This window comes from Wasmannia auropunctata, unplaced genomic scaffold, assembly GCF_000956235.1.
Source record: "Wasmannia auropunctata unplaced genomic scaffold, wasmannia.A_1.0 LD334168.1, whole genome shotgun sequence".
Classification (NCBI taxonomy): domain Eukaryota; kingdom Metazoa; phylum Arthropoda; class Insecta; order Hymenoptera; family Formicidae; genus Wasmannia; species Wasmannia auropunctata.
The window spans coordinates 21,211-23,229 of NW_012028722.1; the positions used below are offsets into that span (position 1 = coordinate 21,211).

Sequence of the window (2,019 nt, forward strand, 5' to 3'; positions counted from 1 at the left end):
ACGGTTTTTATTAATAATTCACTTTATAAATTGACAAGATTTGTTCTTAAAATACCTAATTTTCATTAAAATTATTTTTAGAAGAATTTATTAAAAAAATTCAAATTACTATTAAATGAACAGAAAATATCCCAACTTCTATGTAGAAAAATATTTTACTTTTTATTTCTGCAATAATAATTTTTTATTAAAGTACATCATTTTAACTAAAGAAACGCAAGTTTCACTTCATTTTATGAAATAACAAAAAAATGACAGCTTTTCTTCGAAAAAGTGACGTTTTTCAAAGCGATAACTTATTTATAATTAATTTTCAATTGTTAAATAGTTTCTCTATTAAATTGAATAATACCGTTGGATTTGTGAGAAAATTTTACCCCAAAAAAACATTTCTGTTTTTATCCTCAGGAAAGATGTACAATTTAAGATGTCATATCCAATTTCACACCATCGTTCCATTAGTGGGTGCTCGAAAGAAGTGCGCCATTTGAAGGTTAATATATATGCACTTATATATATATATATATATATATATATATATACACACATTTACAATTGTTTTAATATTATTATTTTAAATAACATTAATATTTCATTATTATTATTTATTTTATTATTTACATTATTATTATATTACTATAAATATTGCTATATATATATTTTATTAATATTCATAATTAAAATTGTTTAAGTAAATTTTTTTAACATATGATAAGTAATTTAAAGAAAGCACGCAGTCAAGCCCGGCTAGCTCAGTCGGTAGAGCATGAGACTCTTAATCTCAGGGTCGTGGGTTCGAGCCCCACGTTGGGCGTCTTTTTTTATCTAACTTTTTTTTTATTTCTTAAAAAAGTAATACTAAAGTAGTTCTAAAGAATTTTTTAAAATTAAATACAATATAATTTTTTAAATAAATTATTAGGGTAGTCAAATGACTCAAATGAAATGTAACGGAAGCATGTAATGTAATTTAGGAGTGCTGACCTGTAATCATCGTTGATGGGGTGGTAGCCTTGCTTGTTAACTTGTAAGCTTATAACACCGCTCCAAGGTTAGTGCACCTGCTAATAGATATTTATATTATAAAAGAAATTTTTCTTTAATTTATCTATTTTTTCTAGCAAAAGCAATTAAAATAACTAAACAACACGAATAAAAGAAAAGCTAATTTAAGCTTTATCAATTTTTTAATATTTGTAATGATACAAACCAAAATTGATAAATTTTTTATATCATTATTTTATCAGTGATTTTTTTTAAATATTGCTTATTAGTTTAAATATAATAATTTATGTAAATATAGCATTTATAATTTATAATATTTATAAATAAATTTAAATTATGTTTAAATTTAACCTTTTTAAAAACGTAACAATTTCGTTCTCTTTTATCCCAGAAAGTTATATATATTTTCTACCAAATACCATTATTGACTGGGCATACGGTTGGCTTAAGTTGTTATCACTGTGAGAAAATTGATAATTCGTCATTTTACCCGCTTCATCGTCTTATCTGTTTTTCCCCTATCTTTCTCATCAGGATATATGTTACATTTCTAGCTGCATCTGTTAAGTATTATCTATCTGTTATACATCGCTACATTCGCTACACTGGCCATCCATCTGCGAATTAGACGCACGCGGCGATGTAAGCAGGTGAGTATGTGTAAGGTGAAAGATCGTCCCTGATCGATTTCGGACGAAGAATTTATTTCTTTCCCGGTTGATTTTTTACCGAAGCTAAAGAACACGTTACGAAGGACTCTCCTACGCTGATAATTAAGAAAAAGGCGTTTCTAGGTTGATTATTTGGCCGGTTTGCGTAGTAACCGCGATATCTTTTAATCAGTGTCGCATCGATTCTCAACGAGTCGAGGATACCATTGAGTGATTTATTAGAAAAGATTTATTTTAATATAAAATCTAATATATTTAATATGTACACACGGGGACATGAATGCCTTAACACTTGAAGTTACACGATGAGAGAAGAACGCGTTTCTCATTGGAACGCGCTCTG

The 2,019-nt window shown here is 27.5% G+C and overlaps 1 non-coding gene across 1 annotated transcript; it reads left to right on the plus strand.

Annotated features, from left to right (window-relative positions):
* The first annotated feature begins 741 nt into the window (after positions 1–741).
* Trnak-cuu lies at positions 742–814 on the plus strand. The gene has a single exon. It is a non-coding gene; the product is annotated as a tRNA-Lys (tRNA).
* Positions 815–2,019: the final 1,205 nt, after the last annotated feature.